Raw genomic sequence first — 22,430 nt, 5'->3', positions numbered from 1 at the left:
TTTGGTCCACAGCTTTTTTTAATAATAAAAATATACAACTTTCACTGTTAATAAAACCGGGTAGTAACCTAGTACTTTATTTGACATGGAGGTTTCTGGAATACTCTTGCTCGCACGCCTAAATTACACGTACCACTTCGTACGCCGCAACAGAAATGCTTCATGGTTTATCATAAGAGGCAGTTCTACGCAGTACATCTCAAAAAGTATTTTGTAGATCTCTGGTTCGCAATAATTGTGCAGGAATGTGATTTCCTTTTACAACTACGTCAGTGTTGTAGAAAACAAGTCGTGATATGATGTCTTTTTTAGCGTGATGTTATGAGTTATTATGAGATATATTATTTTCAACTAAATGACACATGAAGGAAATAAATCGAAAGATAAATGTGTCCTGCAAATAAGGACCCGCCCGTCATACTGCGGAGGATAACGAGAGCCGTTTTAGCACGATCTGCATAAAGATAAATAATAATTATATTAATAACCGCCGATGAAATCTGTTTCACTTTCACGGAATCCTTAAATCCATTGAATTAGCGTTACACTTGCTACAAGAATGCGTAGTGAACATGAACATTTTTCACTCGTGTATTCCAACAAAAGTTTATCATCATTATTGTAATAGGGAAGAGTGTGGTTTCGAGTGTTCATCTACATCTACGTGATTACTCTGCTATTCACAGTTAAATGCTGGTAGAGAGTTCATTGAGCCACCTTCAATCTGTCTCTCTCTACCGTTCCACTCTCGAACAGCGCGCGGGAAAAAAGAGCACTTAAAGTTTTCTGTGCGAGCCCTGATTTCTCTTATTTTATAGTGATGATCATTTTTCCCTATGTAGGTTTTGGCTGGAAAATTGCTCAAGTCACACCAATACCCAAAAAGGGAAATGGGAGTAATCCACTGAATTACAGGCCCATATGACTAACGTCGATTTGCAGTACGGTTTTGGAACATATATACTGTGTTCGAACATTATGAAGTTCCTCGAAGAAAACGACTTGTTGACGCATAGCACGGATTCAGATAATATCGATCTTGTGAGACACAACTAGCTCTTTATATTGATGAAGTAATGAGTGCTATCGACGGGGAATGTCAAATTGATTCCGTATTTTTAGATTTCCAAAACGCTTTCGACACCGTTCCTCACAAGCGTCTTCTATGCAACTGCGTGCCTAGGGAATATCGCATCAGTTGTGCGACTGGATTCGTGATTTCCTGTCAGAAAGGTAACAATTCGTAGTAACAGACGGAAAGTCATCGAGCAAAACAGAAGTGATATCCGGCGTTCCCCAAGGAAGTGTTATAGGCCCTCTATTGTTCCTGATCTACCGGGTGATCAAAAAGTCAGTACAAATTGGAAAACTGAATAAATAACGGAGTAAAGTAGATAGAGAGGTATAAATTGACACACATGCTTGGAATGACATGGGGTTTTATTAGAACAAAAAAATACAAACGTTCAAAAAATGTCCGACAGATGACGCTTCATCTGACCAGAATAGCAATAATTAGCATAGCAAATTAAGACAAAGCAAAGGCGATGCTCTACACAGGAAATGCTCAATATATCCACCATCATTCCTCATCAATTGCTGTAGTCGAGGAATAATGTTGTGAACAGCACTGCAAAGCATGTCCGGAGTTATGGTGAGGCATTGGCGTGGGATGTTGTCTTTCAGCATCATTAGAGATGTCGGCCGATCACGATACACTTACGACTTCAGGTAACTCCAAAGCCAATAATCGCACGGACTAATGTCTGGGGACCTGGAAGGCCAAACATGACGAAAGTGGTGGCTGAGCACACGATCATCACCAAACGACGCGCGCAAGAGATTTTTCACGCGTCTGGCAATACTTTTTTTTTTGTTCTAATAAAACCCCATGTCATTCCAAGCATGTGTGTCAATTTTTACCTATCTACATTATTCTATGGTTTATTAAGCTTTCAAATAGTTTTTGATCACCCGGTATATTAACGGCATAATAGAGAAACTGAGTAGCCCTCTTAGATTGTTTGCAGATGATGCTGTCTTTACCGTCTTGTAAAGTTATCAGAGGACCAAAACGAGTTGCAAATGATTTAGATACGATATCCGTGTGGTGCGAAAAGTGGCAATTGACCTTGAATAAAGAAAAATGTGAAATTATTCAAATGGGTACAAAAAGAAATCCTCTAATTTTCGATCACGTGATAATCACGCAAACCTAAAGCCTGTACATTCGACTAAATACTTAGGGATTACAATTACAAGTAACCTAAATTGGAACGATCACATAGATAGTGTTGTAGTTAGAGCAAACCAAAGACTGTGATCCACTGGCAGAACACTTAAAAGGTGGAAGAGGCCTACTAAAGAGACTGCTTTTCCACCCTATTTTGGAGTACTGGTGTGCAGTATGGGATCCGAATCAGGTGGGACTGACGGATGACATCGAAAAAGTTCAAAGAAGGGCGTTTTGAACTGCCGCGAAATAGGGGAGATAGTGCCACAGACAAGATACGTGAACTGAAGTGGCAATCATTAAAACAAAGACGTTGCTACGGGATCTTTTCATGAAATTTCAATCACCGGTTTTGTCCTGCGATTGCGAAAACATTCTGTTGGTGTCGTCAGGGATATATATCTAGGACGGGTGGGAAACTGCAGATGGTTTCTGAAGCTACAGGTCTCGGGAGATTGGTCGAATGAGAGCCGTGCCTTTCGAGTGGGTCTCGCCGAACTAGCTCCGCCGTAGCTGCCAATTCTAAAGTGAGTTTGAACAGAGTGTGCCGGCCGGAGTGGCGGTGCGGTTCTAGGCGCTACTGTCTGGAACCGCGTGACCGCTACGGTCGCAACATCGAATCCTGACTCTGGCATGGATGCGTGTGTTGCCCTTAGGTTAGGTTAAAGTAGTTCGAAGTTCTAGGGGACTGATGACCACAGCAGTTAAGCCCCATAGTGCTCAGAGCCATTTGAACCATTTTTTGAACAGAGTGTATAAGGCGACCGTGATAATTTGGTAATGCTATGTGGATGAAACAAGGAGACCCAGTAGCTGCCCAATGATGTACGGGACGCCAGGCGGTGTGAGTCAAATTGCTGGCATGCGGCGGTGGTAGCCATTAAGACGCGGCGGAGGTAATCCCTGCCATAAGAAGCGCGCGGCGCAGCTGCGTCAACGGCTGCTGGCCGCAGGCAGCCAGCGCGAGTATTTACGGCTGTTTGCGGCAATCAGCCTGAATTACGGGACGCGGCACCGCACCGGGTTCTCACGCGCTGCCACCACACATCACACGCGGCCACCCTCCGTGCATTCCCGCCGGAAAGTCGAAAGAGCTGCGCACTACGTCACTTGTCAAAGATGTTTCGAAAAGGTTCATTCGATTTCACAAGACTATATCTTCTACAAGAACTAAATTAGTACTTGGGGATAATTTTAATTTCAACATAGGTCTACAAACTACACTACTGGCCATTATAATTGCTACACCAAGAAGACATGCAGATGATAAACGGGGATTCATTGCACAAATATATTATACTAGAACTGACATGTGATTACATTTTCATGCAGTTTGGGTGCATAGATACTGAGAAATCAGTACCCAGAACAACCACCTCTGGCAGTAACAACGGCCTTGATACGCCTGGGCATTCAGTCAAACAGAGCTTGGATGGTGTGTACAGGTACAGCTGCCCATGCAGCTTCAACACGATACCACAGTTCATCAAGAGCAGTGACTGGCGTATTGTGACGAGCCAGTTGCTTGGTCACCATCGACCAGACTTTTTCAACCGGTGAGAGATCTGGATAATGTGTAGGCCAGGGCAGCAGTCGAACATTTTCTGTATCCACAAAGGCTCGTACAGGACCTCCAACATGCGGTCGTGCATTATCATGCTGAAATGTAGGGTTTCGCAGGGATGGAATGAAAGGTAGAGCCACGGGTCGTAAAACATCTGAAATGTAACGTCCATTGTTCAAAGTGCTGTCAATGCGAACAAGAGGTGACCGAGACGTGTAACCAATGGCACTCCGTACCATCGTGCCAGGTGACACGCCAGTATGTCGATGACGAATACACGCTTCCAATGTGCGTTCACTGCGATGCCGCCAAACACGGATGCGACCATCATGATGCTGTAAACAGAGCCGGCATTCATGACGTTTTTCCATTCGTGCACACAGGTTTGTCGTTGAGTACACCATCGCAGGCGCTCCTGTCTGTGATGCAGCGTCAAGATTAGCCGCAGCCATAGTCTCCGATCTGATAGTCCATGCTGCTGCAAACGTCGTCGAACTGTTCGTGCAGATGGTTGTTGTCTTGCAAACGTCCCCATCTGTTGACTTTGGGATCGAGACGTTACTGCACGATCCGTTACAGACATGCGGATAAGATGCCTGTCATCTCGACTGCTAGTGGTACGAGGCCGTTGGGATCCAGCACGGCGTTCCGTATTACCCTCCTGAACCCACCGATTCCATATTCTGCCAACAGTCATTGGATCTCGACCAACGCGAGGAGCAATGTCGCGATATGATAAACCCTAATCTCGATAGGCTACTCCTTACAGGAGGCATCACAAAACGTTTCACTAGGCAACGCCGGTCAAATGCTGTTTGTGTATGAGAAATTGGAAAGTTTCGTCATGTCAGCACGTTGTAGGTGTCGCCACCGGCGCCAGGGTTGTGTGAATGCTCTGAAAATTTAATCATTTGCCTATCACAGCATCTTCTTCCTGTCGGTTAAATTTCGCGTCTGTAGCACGTCATTTTCGTGGTGTAGTAATTTTAATGGCCAATTGTGTACCTATTTTGGTTCAAATGGCTCTGAGCACTATGGGACTTAACATCTTAGGTCATCAGTCCCCTAGAACTTAGAACCACTGAAACCTAACTAACCTAAGGACATCACACATCCATGCCCGAGGCAGGATTCGAACCTGCGACCGTAGCAGTCGCGCGGTTCCGGACTGAAGCGCCTAGAACCACTAAGCCACCACGGCCGGCCGGCAGTTGACGCTAAATAACGAAAAGTGTGAGGTGATCCACATGAGTTCCAAAAGAAATCCGTTGGAATTCGATTACTCGATAAATAGTACAATTCTCAAGGCTGTCAATTCAACTAAGTACCTGGGTGTTAAAATTACGAACAACTTCAGTTGGAAAGACCACATAGATAATGTTGTGTGGAAGGCGAGCCAAAGGTTGCGTTTCATCGGCAGGACACTTAGAAGATTCAACAAGTCCACTGAAGAGACAGCTTACATTACTCTCGTTCGTCCTCTGTTAGAATATTGCTGCGCGGTGTGGGTTCCTTACCAGGTGGGATTGACGGAGGACATCGAAGGGGTGCAAAAAGGGGCAGCTCGTTTTGTATTATCACGTAATAGGGGAGAGAGTGTGGCAGATATGATAAGCGAGTTGAGATGGAAGTCATTAAAGCAAAGACCTTTTTCGTCGCGGCGAGATCTATTTACGAAATTTCAGTCACCAACTTTCTCTTCCGAATGAGAAAATATTTTGTTGAGCCCAACCTACATAGGAAGGAATGATCATCAAAATAAAATAAGAGAAATCAGAGCTCGAACAGAATGGTTTAGGTGTTCGTTTTTCCCGCGCGCTGTTCGGGAGTGGAATGGGAGAGAGATAGTATGATTGTGGTTCGATGAACCCTCTGCCAAGCACGTAAATGTGAATTGCAGAGTAATCATGTAGATGTAGATGTAGAATGTATGGACATTCGACGTTCAGTATTTTCTACAGTTTTTAGGATAAGAGTTTCTTGTACATTTTTCAGTTAATGTTCATTGCGATCTTCACCAAACACGCATCAAACATCCATACCGAAGCAACGAATAAAAATTTGTACCAAGGCTGAGATTCGAACCAAGGTCACCTGCTCACTAGGCAGATGCGCCAACAACCCCGGCCCAGTGGCTTTTGCACAATTCCACGGACTACCCTCACATGCCTCCCACCAAAATCCAAATTCCCATTCACGCCTCAGCCCCCTTCGTATTCCCCCTAAACTTGAACAGCGATGTATTCTGCGCTTCAGTCTGCACATGCACACCGTAGATGTCTGACCGTAGAGGTCTCTCGAATAGCATAGTTTCATGTGATTAAAGCACCTGTGACTAAGTTTCAGGCCTCTGATGCTGAGGTGCTATTCCAATACAACTGTTGAGCTCTGCAGTTCTGTTCGAGTTTAAGGGGAATACCAAGTGGGCTAAGGTGTGAATGGGAAATCGGAATGAGGAGAAAGGCGTGCTGGGGTAGTTCGTGTACCTATGCAAAGCTACTGTGCCAGGGTGGCGTAGTGGTGAGTGCACCTTCCTAGTGAGCAGGGGACTCCACATTCGAATACTGGGCTTGGTACAGATTTTCATTCGTCGCTGCAGTCTACATATAAACATCACAGATGTTTGAAACTTGAATAGGTCTCTGGAACCATATACTTTCATTTGATCCAGGCGATAATCAGAAGTTTTCATTCGTCGCTGCAGTCTTCATATATACATCATAGATGTTTGAAACTTGAATAGGTCTCTGGAACCATATACTTTCAGATGATCCAGACGACAATCAGAAGTGTATCATACTTTTGCGAGTACATCTGGTGTCGTTGTATTTATTGTTCTACATCCTACATACATACCCCGATAGTCATCATACCGGGCATAAGGAGCTGGGGAAAAACTACTATCTACGAGGGTAATCCCAAATGTAAGGTCTCCTATTTTTTTATAAAGAAGAAGAGGAATGTTGAACAAGGGCGTACACATTCTCCATGACAACGCTCGCCCACACATCGCTCGGCAAACCGTTGTTCTCCTGCAACAGTTTCAATGGAGCATAATGACCCACCCACCCTATAGTCCTGACCTGGCGTCCAGTGACTACCACCTGTTCCCTAGGTTAAAAGAACATTTGGCCGGAAAGTGATTCAGCTCCGGCGACGAGGTGCAAGAAGAGGTCCATAGCTTTCTGAACAGCATGGCGGCGAGCTGGTATGACATGGGCATGCAAAAATTGCCACAACGTCTACAAATATACATCGACACAAATGGTGATTATGTCGATAAGTAGTTAAATGTTCAAGCTGTAAACTGATGTAAGCCATAGTAGAAATGAACAGGTCTATGTACTTATAAAAAAATAGGAGATCTTACTTTTGGGATTACCCTCGTACATGCCTCCGTAAGAGCCCTAATCTCTCTATCTTGTTTTTGCGATCTTCACTCGAAACGTACGTTAGCAACAATAAAATCGTTCAACAGCCAGGTGCAAATGTCGAAGGTCTAAGATTTATCATTAGTGCTTCGCAAATATAGCGTCGTCTTCCCGCTAGGGATTTCCATTTGAATTCACGGAGCGTTCCCGTAAGCCTCAGACTTGCTTCGATGTCTTCCTTTAATGCTATCTGTTGGGGATCCCAAACAGTCGACCATTACATAACAATGGGTCACACAACTGTTCTATTCGTGATCTCCTTTTTAGAATATTTACACTTTCCTAGAGAATTCTCGCAATAAACCGAAGTCGACATTCGTCTTCCCTATTACCGACTTTAGTACTCGTAACTTTTCACGTAGCTTTGCAATGTTACGCCCATTTAATCGACATGACTGTTTCAATCAGCCCTCCAGTAAAAGTGTATTCCAATTTTACAGCATTGTTTTTCCTACTCATCTGCATTAACTTGCATTTTCTACAATTAGAGCAAGCTGCCATTCTTCACACCAATTAGTTTTTCTGCCTACGTTATCGTCCATCCTCCTAAAGGCTTTCAGCGCCGAGACTTTCCCGTACACTAGAGCGACCGTCATCAGCACACAGTCCCAGATTGCTACTCACGCTACCCGTCAGATAGTGTATATGTATGGTCCTATCACATCTCCTTGGACAGCTCCTCACGACATCCTCATCTCTTGTGAACACTCGCCGTCCAGGACAACGTACTGGGTTCCATTAGTTATGACGTGCTCGAACCACTCACATGTGTGAGAAACTATCGGTAGGCATGCAGCAGCATGCACTACCAATATGTTACAAAACGTCGCGCATAAGAACGAGGTTTTTCCCGGAATTCATACCTCACCGTCTATTAGTGAAAGGAAGATAGACTTAAGTGTTTTGGGTAACCATTGGACCATTTTGGATCATTTGTAAACCAAACAGAAGGATCGTCTTATTGTAATCATCCAAGAACACAATATCAAAGTTTGAATATTACAAGCTTCCTCCAGCTCAAGTAAATGGAGCAAATCGGTTGGCTCTTTTTGCAATAGATGTGGTCCACGGCGCGCCTTAAAGGGCTTGTGGAGGCACCATTTACTCCAAGGACCGTTCCTGAGAAAACCCGAAACAGATTCAGCAGCGAATATATAAAGAAAAGAAAAAAGAAACAGCAAATTGCTCAAATATTAGCGGTAAACTCTCCATTCATTTATCTAGGAGTTGCAATCTTCCTGTTTTTAATAAGCTTTATCCGTTATCGAGAAATACGCCAAAAACGCGGTTTTGGGGTACCAATATCGAGGCGTAAATTCCAAAACAGCTATGCATATCAAATGGCTAAAATTACTAAGATCCTGATCGCGAACAAACTTCAAAATGTTCTTGGTTTTTATCCGTTCCTGAGATTCAGAGGTTCAAATTTATCCTAGTTATGCACGTAAAATACGCACGTAAAGTTCGGTGTGAGACACAAATGTAGTTTATAGAGTGATATCATGGAGAAATATGCTGAACAGCGTCTCCGTTATCATCAGAACCGTTCTGGGAACTCCATGTTGCAGTACTGAAGCACGTAAAGTCCGGTCTGAGGTGTAAAATTAATTTTGCGTTATCTCAGTTTCACATAAGTAAACTATCATAATTTCACTGACCCATAAAGTGCTATGCATAAGGATGATGTGCCCTGCTGTGGCAGGGAAAATAACAGAACCAACGGAAAATGCCCTTATTGGAGCAGAAAAAGGCGAAAATTCTCCGTTTGAAAGATTCTGGCTACCACGTGGGTACCAGCTGGCTCATTCTACCTTCCTCTGCACCTTTAAAAAACTTTCCAAAAAATTTTGGGTTGCGAACATATTTGCGCTTTTCTACACTCCTTGAAATGGAAAAAAGAACACATTGACACCGGTGTGTCAGACCCACCATACTTGCTCCGGACACTGCGAGAGGGCTGTACAAGCAATGATCACACGCACGGCACAGCGGACACACCAGGAACCGCGGTGTTGGCCGTCGAATGGCGCTAGCTGCGCAGCATTTGTGCACCGCCGCCTTCAGTGTCAGCCAGTTTGCCGTGGCAGTCTTTAACACTGGTAGCATGCCGCGACAGCGTGGACGTGAACCGTATGTGCAGTTGACGGACTTTGAGCGAGGGCGTAAAGTGGGCATGCGGGAGGCCGGGTGGACGTACCGCCGAATTGCTCAACACGTGGGGCGTGAGGTCTCCACAGTACATCGATGTTGTCGCCAGTGGTCGGCGGAAGGTGCACGTGCCCGTCGACCTGGGACCGGACCGCAGCGACGCACGGATGCACGCCAAGACCGTAGGATCCTACGCAGTGCCGTAGGGGACCGCACCGCCACTTCCCAGCAAATTAGGGACACTGTTGCTCCTGGGGTATCGGCGAGGACCATTCGCAACCGTCTCCATGAAGCTGGGCTACGGTCCCGCACACCGTTAGGCCGTCTTCCGCTCACGCCCCAAGATCGTGCAGCCCGCCTCCAGTGGTGTCGCGACAGGCGTGAATGGAGGGACGAATGGAGACGTGTCGTCTTCAGCGATGAGAGTCGCTTCTGCCTAGGTGCCTATGATGGTCGTATGCGTGTTTGGCGCCGTGCAGGTGAGCGCCACAATCAGGACTGCATACGACCGAGGCACACAGGGCCAACACCCGTCATCATGGTGTGGGGAGCGATCTCCTACCCTGGCCGTACACCTCTGGTGATCGTCGAGGGGACACTGAATAGTGCACGGTACATCCAAACAGTTATCGAACCCATCGTTCTACCATTCCTAGACCGGCAAGGGAACTTGCTGTTCCAACAGGACAATGCACGTCCGCATGTATCCCGTGCCACCCAACGTGCTCTAGAAGGTGTAAGTCAACTACCCTGGCCAGCAAGATCTCCGGATCTGTCCCCCATTGAGCATGTTTGGGACTGGATGAAGCGTCGTCTCACGCGGTCTGCACGTCCAGCACTAACGCTGGTCCAACTGAGGCGCCAGGTGGAAATGGCATGGCAAGCCGTTCCACAGGACTACATCCAGCATCTCTACGATCGTCTCCATGGGAGAATAGCAGCCTGCATTGCTGCGAAAGGTGGATATATACTGTACTAGTGCCGACATTGTGCATGCTCTGTTGCCTGTGTCTATATGCCTGTGGTTCTGTCAGTGTGATCATGTGATGTATCTGACCCCAGGAATGTGTCAATAAAGTTTCCCCTTCCTGGGACAATGAATTCACGGTGTTCTTATTTCAATTTCCAGGAGTGTATGTTAAGAGATCAGGATATAGTGTCACTGGAAAAGAGACGGAAAACTATTAAGTACTGGAAGATAGTACACAGTGGTTGTGGTATAGAAAGAGCGAAGGAGACATTGGTACTATGAGACAAAGGCAGGAACACAGTGGCAGTGGAACGTCGTTGACTGCACCAGAATAGTGCAAGGATAGGAGTGAAGTAGACAGTGTCAGTGGGAGAGGAATAAAGAGGAGAAGAAAGTAGACGTTCTTGAGAGCTAATGATAATGAGAGAAAAAACCTATGACAGTGACAAGGAGGAAGAGATCGTAACAGAAGAGATAGCAGTAGTGGGAAGGTGCTAAAGATAGCAGCAGTAAGAGAGGCCAAGAGGAAGAGGTGACTGTAAGAGGATACGGTAGTAGTGGGACAGAACGAAAGAGATCGTGGCTGTGAGACAGGAGGTACTGACAGTTAGAGACACAAAAATATAAAGACAATGAGCTGAGCTGAATGATTGAGTGAGAATGGACTAGAAGGAGTCGATGGGTATGTGCGACTTACAGCGATTAACTAGTGGGTGTGAGCGAGTCACAGTTATGGGAGCTTGTGGATGTGACAGGTGAACTGCGTGTTAAGAGCGTGAATACGTCCGCATGGAAAAAATTTTTGGGAAGATTTTTAAAGATGCTGAAAAAGGTAGAATAATGCAGCTGTTACTCCACTTTTCAGTCAGAATCTTTTAGAAAGGAACATATTCACTTTTTTTGTACTGGGATAGGAGCATTTTTCCGATGGTTCCTTATGCTCGAATCTTAATTCACAATCTGCAGAGGGGCATTCTTGCTCCTCTGCGTCCTCACAATTCACACTGAGTTGTTGGAAAGGGAGGTATATAGATCAAGTCTTTCAGAACTTGGAGACCAATGGTGCAATGGGAGATACGTGACTCACTCGAGCTCTTTGTTCAATCACGTCGCACAGTTGTTACTGAATTGTAGTATTTCAAACAGAGAAGCAAAAATTATACTGTTGCTTCGTTATCGCCATCTCAACTCGATACACAATTCGAAATGCACAGTTTAGCGAGCGAGCGAACTAGCTACGCAAGGTACATCTGTCCCGGATACGACATAAACTGCCAACTTACGACTGGCGACATGGTAAATATTTAGTTTCATAGTGTGAATTAATGGCCACAGCAGGGCAGATCACCCTTATGCATAGCACTTTATTGGTCAGTGAAATTATGATAATTTACTTATGTGAAACTGAGATAACGCAAAATTGCGTTGGCCATGAGCTACAGGGTTTTTTTTGGACCAAGATGTATTTTACTTCCGTCCATACTTATCCAAGGGTCCCCAGTCTTTCTTTTTGTAATTAGCAGTGTAGTCATACAGTTTTTTGGATGTTTCTGTAGCTTTATTCTGTTTATAATACGTAGCCTTTCGTAAATGGTTCAAAAACATTGACATATAAAGTGTGTTTCACCATTGGAAACAACAAAATCAACAGGAGATATCAAAACGGAAAGCACTGAGGTTACAGTTTTCCGGTAAACACCTTCTGATGCATTTAAGAAAGAGTAAGTGCTATAAACGAATCTGACTTACAGACACGTCCAAAACCTGTATGACTACACCGCTAATTACGCAAAAAGAGACTAGAGAGACTTAGATAAGTATGACACGCGTAAGATATATCTTAGTCCAAAAATACTGCGTAACTCATGGATAATCCTCAATTGTATTTTTTTACAGTAAGATTCCGTTTGCTGACATTCGCCGAGAGCTCTCCGAGGGAACTTATACCAATTACATGGCTGTCGCCTTTGGATACCGTTTAAGATAAGACGTGGTATGGATGCAGCTGAATCAGCCTGTATTAAGGGCGGCTCCGTGATGATAAAACAAACATTCAGAAACGTAGCTGCATCAGTTTGAGACATGGGACCTTATTATAAAACAAATCAGTTACAATTTGAAACCGTGAACGGAAATAAATCTTTACCTCTAATCTGTTGATTTGCCGTGCTGTTCCAAGTGTCATGGCAGGTTCTACCATTCAGGGAGCGTCTGACGCGGTCGTTCACGAGCGAGATGTACAGTGTGAGGGGGATGTGGTCGAACCAAATGCCTAAGCACGTGCTCTGTCTTCCTACTTCATGAGGAGTATATTTCTTAGAACACAGCGTTCACTGATGAAATTATTATTTACTTATTTCTTTTATTGTTTACTTAGCTTGATCAGATTATGGCCTCAAGGCTCTCTGTTCCATCGGACCAGGGAAAACAATTACCTACACATACAACAATGCACGTAGCTATATAATAATTGTAATAATTGCCATTAATAATAATAAAGGAAATTAATATAACAATAATATAAAATAACTGAGCGGTAATAAGTCTTCGTGGGCAACTAAGTTTGCTTGCGTTTCAGATTAAACCATGAGGAAGTATATATGGGCATATTAACGGATAAAACACATTCACTGCAAATCTTTGTCGATGGCTCTTCACAGCACTGTCGGGATTTTCAGCGTCCCCTGCATCACGAATGCGACTATTGAAAATTGTGCCTCTAGTGAAACACACATCATCCGAAAAAAGAACGTATTCAGTAAAGGGAGTATAGACTATACAGTTTTGCATATCTGAAGTCGTGTTTAGTACACTCATGCTCATAAATTAAGGATAATTGCAGAACGTGGTACCACATAACGTGGCACTTCAGAAAACTGGCGCTAATAGCATAGGCACACAGGGAACACACACGACACAGATCTGTGAGTCCACGGTATTGGTGATAAGTTGAGAAAACCGTCCCGAAACACATGTGCTACAAAACGCCACTGTTTCCCACGCGTGTACCCCGACATCAATATGGCATATGATCACCATGCACATGTACACAAACCGCATAACGGGTTGGCATACTCTGGATCAGGTGGTCGAGCAGCTACTGGGGTATAGCCTCCCATTCTTGCACCAGTGCCTGTCGGAGCTTGTGAAATGTCTTAGTGTTTGAAGACATGCAGCGATACTTCGACCGAAAGCACCCTAGACGTGCTCGATGAGGTTTAGGTCTGGAGAACAGGCAGGCCACTCCATTAGCCTGATATCTTCTGTTTTAAGGTATTCCTCCACGATGGCAGCTCGGTGGGGCCGTGCGTTATCATCCGTCGGGAGGAAGGTGGGACCCGCTGCACCCCTGTAAAAGCGGACATACTGGTGCAAAATGACGTCCCGATACACCTGACCTGTTACAGTTCCTCTGTCAAAGACATGCAGGGGTGTACGTGCACCAATCATAATTCCACCCCACACTATCAAACCGCACCTCCAAACAGGCCCGTTTCAAGGACATCTGTTTCCTGGTTCACGCCAGATGAAAACCCGGCGAGAAACACTGTTCACACTATATCTGCACTCGTCCGCGAACATAACCTGGGACCACTGTTCCAATGACCATGTGCTGTGTTCTTAACACCAGGCTTTAAGGGCTCTCCTGTGACCAGGGGTCAGTGGAATGCACTTTGCAGGTCTCAGGGCGAATTAGCCATGTCTGTTCAGTCGCTTGTAGACCTTGTGTCTGGAGACAACTGTTACAGTAGCTGCAGTAAGACCCCGAGCAAGACTACCTGCAATACTCCGTGGCCGTGTGCGGGCACTGATGGTGAGATATTAGTCTTCTTGTGGTGTTGTACACTGTGGACGTCCTGTACTGTAGCGGCTGGACACTTTTCCTGTCTGCTGGAATTGTTGCCATAATCTTGAAATCACAGTTTGTGGCACACGGAGGGCCCTTGCTACGACCTGCTTTGTTTGACCAGCCTCCAGTCGCCCTAGTATCCTACCCCTGATAACGTCATCAAGATGTGTTCTTTGAGCCATTTTCAACACACAGTCACCATTTGCACTTCTGAAAACGTCTGCACACTTACTCGCTGCACCGTACTCTGACGTGCACCAACGCATCTCTGCGTATGTGGACTGCTGCCAGCGCCACCGTACGACGACCGCACCCCATGGCCATACCCCGAGGTGATTCAAAACCCGCAAACTGCGCACCAGAGCGTTTGTTTCACCATGAATCAGCATTATCCTTAATTTATGAGCATGAGTGTATTATAAGAAACAGAAGGAATAACGAAAGACGAGAGTAACAGTCTTTCAATAGAGTAATGTATGGTGCGTGGGGCGGGAGAAGGAGAAGGGGGAGTGCAGGGTGGGGGGGGGGGGGGGGGGAAGAGGGATTGACAAGAATGAGGTGCAAACAACTACTATATGGGATGGGATAGCTATTCTCAAAGAGGTTGGGCCAATAGCTATCCTTAGAAGGTTGAAAGGAATTTGATTTGTCTGATATTTTTAGGAAGATTATCCGCAAGTTACGTTATGCAGTGGTAAAGAGAGGATTTTACTTTGTTGAGAACGAGTATTTCTGCTTTTTAAGCTTTAGAGAGAAAACTTTTTTTATATTTCTGTAGTGAATGAAGTGATACTGATACCTTCTTACAAACTTGGGCTCTTTGTTCAGTAAGAGATGGTCGAGAATTATCCCCAGGTTCTTTGCAGTAGGAGAAAAACTTATTTCCGTGGAGCTAGCCATTAAGGATGGGAGTGATTCTCTAAACTGAGCGGTAATAAGTCTTTCATGAGCAACTAAGTTTGCTTTCGTTTCAGGTTAAGCGATGAGGAAGTACATCCGGGCATATTAACGGTTGAAACACATACACTGCTAATCTGTGTCGATGACTTTTCACAACAGTGTCGGATTCTCAGAGGCCCCCGTGTCACGACTGCGACCATTTAAGATCCCGCCACTAGTGAAACACACGTCACCCGAGAAAAGTACGTATTCGGCAAAGTAATATCGGCAATACAGCGCTGCGTCACTCATAGGCTCAACAGAATCAGAGACCGGCCGTCAGTACTTTTATGAATCGCAGGGTTGGACTTGCTGCTCCTGTGTTACTAACCACATTGAACTGTGCTCGAAACCCACTTCTTGAGTAACTGATGGAGTGTTGATTGAAGGCGAACAAGAGCTGTTTTTTACAAGTGGAGAATCCGCGCAGCTCGTTGTCCTCGATCGTCTTAGTGTGGTGTCATTTACCCTGTTTACCGTAACTGTAGGAGCAGTGCGCGAAACAGAGAGTGCATAGGATGGTTCCTGTAGGGGTACTTGGCTTGATATAATCTGTCAAGGAACCACAGTTTCCGTTTGCTTGTCCGTACACGAAAATTCTTCCTTCTCTTTAGCGTTTATTCCGTCTACTACAGCATCCGCTTTTTAATGATTTGGGAAATTTTACTCTATTATTGAGCTTTGTGGCCTGTGCTCTCTCTGACGCCAGAGGCGTCAAGAGAACCTGAGGTAGGGAAGTCGTGTGTGTCACCTGTCTGTGAATCGTGTAAACTTTGTTCCGTGTGTTATCGTATTTCAGGTTTGGGACAAACATAGCAGATGCCTACAAGAGCGTCGGAAACAGGCTAAAGACACAATCACACGAGAAAGTCCTCAGACACAGCCAACAGATTCGGCTATTCGCTTGTGTGCAACTTAAAGGGAAATACAATCGTCCCCGCCTAAAGTTCCTGATGGGCCATCGACTCAGAATTGACAGGATTGATAGATAATTAAAAAAAGATCATTTTCCTCCAACATATATGGCGTCCGCAAACGCATATTTTCCTAGAAACCGAGGAAAGAGAATTTTTCAGCTGCCGCTTATTTATCCATAAGGCATAACGTATTGTCCGTTGCACGAGTGAGCCGCAGACATAGCGACCAAGGCATCTGGCTGGGAAGCTGTGTTCGATTTCCAGTCGCACTCTACAGTTATTTTATTTGCATTTTTTTTCTTTTTCGAAACTGGTAGGAATAGAATGGTTCACAACGTAAGTAACTCAATAAGGAATCATAATAAGGTAGGTCCTGTTTGCAAATGGACTACGACTACACCGTCTCAAAATACAAATAGTATTTGCTGTAGTCAAGTCTTACACTGGTCTTTCGTGCAGATTACAGTGTGAATAGAGATTTACTTCAGTCTCTCTGCAGGATGATTCAGCAAGTTCCAGGATCCCGAGGTCCCAGAAAGCCTTTTACGGGACATACAATTTTCTGCTTGTGGGAAGATCCCGCTGACAGCTTTGTTTCTTTCGAAAGCAGATGCCTTGGAAAATTGAACTCAAAATGTTCATTCCTCTGCACACCAAAGCACTCTGTAAAGTAGGATCAATTATCTATTAATTTATACGCAATGAATAGCAGTGGTTAAGCAGGTAGATACGTTGAATCTCCCTCTACCCCCCTCCCCCTCCGCCCCCACGCAAATGTTAGTATCTGCTCGTCTGGGAAAATCTCACTGGTAATGTTGCAGAGGACTCATTCTTATACTTGAAAGAAATTGTACTGAAAATTAAGACTGGAACAGGTTGCTCCCTCAAATTGTTGCGCCGTTAATTGGCAGAGAGCCACTGAGCAGGTTTCAGTAACGAAGTCACGACACCTCAGCATGAAAATTGCTAAGAGATGGTGTTGAATTATTGAAGTTTATCAATTCAGAGTCGAAAAAATTAAAGCTTTTAACGCGGTTTGTAAAAAAGTTGAAACACACATCAAAATACGGGAACAGTATCTAACGTCGTAGATTACGAAGACTGCTTCGAACAGTACTGAGCTATAAATTCCTTTCTACGTGTTGACTAAAGCGTCAAAAGCAGAAGTTGGGAAGCTGTATATCTTGTAGTATGACTAATGTGAAGAAAGCCAAAACACAGCTCAGAGAGGCCGAGACATCGATAAACTCTGCTCTCCTTGCATGCCGCCAGATTCTGGGTGTCGCTTTTTTAAACGAGGAGCAACAAAACAAGAAATGACGTAGCTTCCACAAAAGCCCACCAAGAGAAGAATCGAATTAACGCATCCAGTGAGAGTTAGGAAAGAACGATCTCTTAAGATTGTAAGGGGTACAGCCAGAAAAAGTGGTATGACGTAGTCATTCGTACCATCGTAGCGCTTAGCACTGATGGTTATGTACATGATTCGGAAATGAGCACGACTTTTTCCGGCAGGAAGTAATATCTGGAGATTTCTTCAACAGTTCCCAAGCGCTGACGTTCATGCAGCTTTATGCGAGGCGACGGCAGTGGTCCGTGTTTCACATGAAACGATCGTAAGCAGTCGAGTCGCACAAAAAAAAAAAAAAAATATATGAACAAGCTGCAGATATTGATGAAATATGAGGGTGGAAATAGTCATTACACCCGAAATTAGAGAGTGAATCAGTGTTGTCATTTATAGTCAGCAGAATCCGTTCGCGGGCTATATAATTACCTTAACAATTATTACGGCGACCTTTAATTTATACAACGCGATAGTTCAATATGGGAAAGCACTACAGCAGTGACAAACTTCAGGGTGAAAGTAGAAGTGGATTAACAGTTAGCATGGGCATGGTTGAACCTAGCGATTGGTATAAAGAGTGCTGCTTACGAACTCAATGAAATACAAAACTGGTTGACGTAGCTGTAGTAACAGCTTCACCCTCTGTAATCTAGTCGTCCTCAGTTTCGTATAACATTATGGTATCGACATGATTATTACATTCGGACCGTCTAATCAAAGATGAATAAAACATAACTTTTTGCCACACGCGTTTCGCCTTTATTGTTTGCACGGCACTTTCAGTTGCCTGGAATATATTTTTGTTTATACTATTTAGTTTATATTTAGGACGCTTTGTGTATAAGATATAAACAGTTCTGGCACTTTTATCGTATTCAGGTACTGCTTTTTCGAATATAGCACCTTAATTTCATTTAGTTACCTATATCTTTGTGCACATGATTTCGACTTTTGTGCGACTGTAGAATTGTTTTTAAATTTGAATTAAGTTGTTCCTCTTATTCGTTTGGTTTAATTTTGTGTGCTGTATCGTCTCATGGAGTCTAAGATGTAATTTCTTGAAATTTTTGTACATACTAACAGGGAACACTCGGCGTAGCTGTAGTAACATCTTCAATTTTTATAGTCATGTCGCCCTCAGGGTTACGTATGTCAAGCATTCCCTGACAATATGTTCAAGTTTAAACAAATGCGTCTGGGGGTCCATCAAATTCAACCAGACTTGCAAGGCGAGCAACTTAATTCCAAGTTACATTAATGTAAAGCTTAAAAACGGTTCTGCTGTGGCACGAAAGTGGAAATGATATGCCCGAAGGTACTGGTAACTAAACGAAATTAAGATGCTATATTCGGAAAAACAGTACCTGAATGTGATAAAAGTGCCTTAACTGTTTATAAGCTATATGTACAACTTCATAAATGTAAACTAAATAGTTTTAACAAAAATATGTACATAATCCAAGCCACTGAAGAGGCCTTGCAAACAAAAAAGGTGAAACGCGTAAGGCACAAAAATTGTAGTTTGCTCATTAGTGACTAGACGGTCCAAAGTAAGAATTATCAGCTTACCTTACAAAAATAATGCTTACTGTTCTTCTTTCAAAGCAGGCTTTTCACTTAAAACAGATCACTTATATTAGTGACGAAAGAAGACGCGTTTTAGTTTATGTAATACAGGTTTCGTTCGTTGTCAATCATTCCTTATCCATGTCCGTTCGAAGCAAAGGAAACTATTCCAATTAGTAATTTGCAAAAATAAAGCAGGTTGGAATCATATCGTTTACACATCTACCACAGCTTCTTACACATACATATACATTTATATTCCTATTACATCCGCAAGTCACCCTTGCAGTGTGTAGTGGAGGGTATTTTGCGCACCACTGTCACTTTCCCCTTTTCCTGTTGCAGTCATGAATATATAGCTGGAAGGACGGTTACCGGTAGGCTCTAATGTAGGTCTTTTTGTCTGTGTATACCCAATATGTTACATCTGTTTATGCTGAACGCCAACTGCCACTCCCTGCACCAAGCGTCGATCTTCCTACGTTTTTCTACAATTTTCTAGCGATGCGACTTCTCTGTATACATCATCCGCGGAAAGCCCATGGGACTTCCGATGTTATCTACTATGTCAGTGATATAAACTCATGTTTAGAAAAAAACCGAAGTCCTTTAACTACTAGAGATACGATATTCAAATCCATAGGTAGTATGTGCTGCAGAAATGATCAGCATTTCACCTCGGTTCAGCGTGTGTCCTGTTGCCTAGTGGGCTCGAGGTCCACCATGGGCCCTGAAAACCTGTTCCATGTGTGATGGCATCGATGCGTATAAGGCGAGAATAACGTTCTGTAGTATAGCCATCCATGCTGCAGTCATCTGATTCCAGAGCTCGTCTGTGGTTGTCGGCATTTGGTCACAGTGTTGCACCCATCGTTTCACCATATCCCACACATTTTCGATTGGCGACTGGTGATCTAACGGGCCAGGGCAGAAAGCTGACATCCTGTGACATCAAGAAGGCAGACGTTCGTGCGTTGTCTTGTTGAAAAATGGTGTCTGCGGTTTTCTGCAGAAAGGGTATGGCTAACGGTGGCAGGATATAATTCACATAGGCCACACTGCTCACAGTGCCCTGGACACGCATCAACTGTGATTTGTGGTTGTACCTAATAGCACCCCACACCATAGGGCCTTGAGGTGGTGCTGTACGTCTTGTGCGAATGCTGTTGCTTCGATGCAGCTCCCCTTGTCTATAGTGAACCAAATTTCAGCCATCATTTTCAAGCAGACAGAACCTGGATTCATCCGAATACGCTATCTGATGCCATTCTTGTTTCCAGTGATGTCGTTCCATCCACATTTCCCTTCTAGCATGTTTCTGCACATTCCTCAAAGGAGGCGAAAAAGTGAACGATGCGCACGTAACCGGTGCCGTAATAAACAGCGACGGACTGTCACACCGTTCCACTGTTGAGCCACAGCCGATGAGGACGCAGATCTGTCCTGCAATGCCATTCAGATGAGGTGTTCATCTTCTCGGGGGATGGTCTGGGGGGTGCTACCTGAGCCATCTCATTGTGTTCTACACCCTTTCGTTAACCATTCTGCTCACACCTGTTGCACTGCCGAAACGCTGCGTCCCACACGAGCAGCAATTTCCTAGATGAATGCATCCCCTTCTCTTATGCCAATAATGCACCCACCTTCAAACGCACTGATTCGACGGTACGGTTCGCGCTTACGTCTGCGGGGCATCCTGCATGGCTGGTCAAGTCGCAGTGATCTATTACCACAGCGACAGTGGGAGCATCAGACACGTTTTACCGGTAGGTAGAGTTGCGCCATGATCTCGATGTTGACCTTGAACCTCTGGCGGACATGGTGCAAATGCTAACCATTTCTGCAGAATATACATGTCCTGTGAACACGGAGGTCCTACATCTAGTAGTACAAGGCATTCTATTTTTTTCTGAACACGAGTACACATTGTGAAAAATAATGAACCTATAACACTGCCTTGGGCGACGCCCGAAGTCACTTTTATGTATGAAGACTTCTTTCGATTGAAAATGGCATGCTGTGTTCTGTTAGTTAGAAACTCTTCGAGACAGTCTCACGACTGATCTGATTTTCCGTAAGCTCGTATGCTGTTCATTAGGCGGAAGTGTGGAACTGTATCAAATGGCTTGCGGAAGTCCAGGAACACGGCATCAAACTGGGCACTTGTGCTTACTGCTTTCTAGGTCTCGTAGACGAACAGGGCGAGCTGGGTTTCACACGATCGTTGTTTCCAAAACCCTGTTGATTCGTACAGACAAGATTTTACATTTAGTTTTATTTTTATTTTCCCAGTGCGATATGATACACATTCGAAAGAATGTAGTGACGTTACAGAGTAGCCAGCTTGGATTTCCCCTCCGTCCGTTGTCTGTTTTAGCGTGTTATGGAACTTGTTAAATGTTTCCAAGGAAGTATACGTAAGATGAAAACAGGAAGCCATGCGCTGCAGCAAAGATGTTGCTAAATGAGGCAGATGTGACTGTCACTTTTTTTACGTCGGCAAAAAGTCTGTGGTATATCTAGATGAAGAGACGACGCGAAGTTTTCTTAATATGATTGTATTTTGGGTTAATATAAAAGTGAAGTGTAACACAGTGCCTGTCTATTTGTTCGACAAATAGTTCATCTTATTGCATCAAAATAGAATTTTCTTTCATTAAGCGACACGGTCAATAATTAGCGACTTCTACGGCCGCTGTATTCGAGACGACTGTCGCAACAGAAAGAAGAGGTACAGTTTCCCACTGAGAGGGAAATACAACCTCGAACACTTATTATTAAATTTCCTCGAAAATTTATTTCAGTTATGTTTGATGGTGTCTGTTCGTCAGCCTGCCGTAAAAGTATTCCATTAACTTCCATTTATACTTCACAATTAAAAGTCAAAAACATTTCCAATTCAGAAACTCTAATTCATTATCCAGCCAGCAAATAGTAAAAAATATTATAGAATACACTGGCACTGGAACAGAGAGCAGATTCTGCAATGTTCGGATTTTAAGTAAAAAGCTATGTAACTGTTAACAGTGATTGTTAAAATACTAATTGTATTCTGTCTTTGTTTCATGTATTCGACGGTGAAGATAAAATGAGAAAAGGAGCATGTTGCCAGTGAAAACGGAATAAAATTATGGAAACTGAATAAATTTTTTTTTCAGAGGCAATTACCTGAAGTTTGCGGAACGTGAACAGAAGGACGTCAACCAAAGGTAGGATAAAGAATATGCCATTGATAATAGCAGGCAAAAGGAATTTCGTCACAATATCCCGATCCTTAACCTTATTGAAACCTTTTTGCGAGCAACAATATTTATCGTAGAGCTGAATTTTCACTGCAGTAACAGGCGATTTTCATATGCGTAACAGTGATAATGAGAAGCCGTCTTGTCGCGAACGTATGAGTGAAATTTTCCACAGCTATTGAGCTCATTATTTTTCAATAAATAAATTACAGTGCGTTCTTT

General features: G+C 44.0%; 1 protein-coding gene across 1 annotated transcript in view; it reads right to left on the bottom strand.

Annotated features, from left to right (window-relative positions):
• LOC126266884 (fork head domain-containing protein crocodile-like) overlaps positions 1-22,430 on the bottom strand; it is a 547,941-nt gene that overhangs the window by 67,293 nt on the left and 458,218 nt on the right. The gene's annotated exons all lie outside the window — the stretch shown is intronic.

This window comes from Schistocerca gregaria, chromosome 4, assembly GCF_023897955.1.
Source record: "Schistocerca gregaria isolate iqSchGreg1 chromosome 4, iqSchGreg1.2, whole genome shotgun sequence".
In the NCBI taxonomy this organism is placed as follows: domain Eukaryota; kingdom Metazoa; phylum Arthropoda; class Insecta; order Orthoptera; family Acrididae; genus Schistocerca; species Schistocerca gregaria.
This window is presented reverse-complemented; position numbering and strand designations above follow the sequence as displayed.